Consider the following 548-nt stretch of genomic DNA (forward strand, 5'->3'; position numbering starts at 1 on the left):
GTCAAAAGCCTTGTCGGCTTTCGTATGCAAAGATATACATTTGCATAGACTCACCCTCTTTCTGTGTGACTGCAGTCGCTTTTCTTTCTTTCTTTTCTGAGCTCTCCGACAGCCTGGCGATAAAGTTTCTTCAAATCGTCTCAAAGTATCCCAAATCCGCGCCTGAAAAAAATACATATGTTCTGAGCAACATACAAACTATATCGATGTACTTCTAAGTAGAAATAATAAACTATGTTATCAATCAGTAAAAAAAATAGTGTACACTTCTTGCCAAAATAAATATTTCTGCCGTAGGCACAACTTAGCCAAGGTTTTTAAACAGCATGTTTAAGATATATGTAACGATAGTGCCGTATATATAATAGTATCCTTGTTTTAGCTTACCCTTCCTCCTGTCGGTTTCCTGGTTCGTTGCGGTGCTGTCGGCAAATTGTCGGCCCGTGTAGAGTCATTTCTTCCGTTGGGAAAAGTAACAGAACGGAATGTTTGACGCCATTTTAGTTCAGGAACATACTAGTAATCTTTGCAAGCCGAGACAAACGTGT

This window comes from Branchiostoma belcheri, unplaced genomic scaffold (assembly GCF_001625305.1).
Source record: "Branchiostoma belcheri isolate BF01 breed outbred unplaced genomic scaffold, Haploidv18h27 scaffold36, whole genome shotgun sequence".
In the NCBI taxonomy this organism is placed as follows: domain Eukaryota; kingdom Metazoa; phylum Chordata; class Leptocardii; order Amphioxiformes; family Branchiostomatidae; genus Branchiostoma; species Branchiostoma belcheri.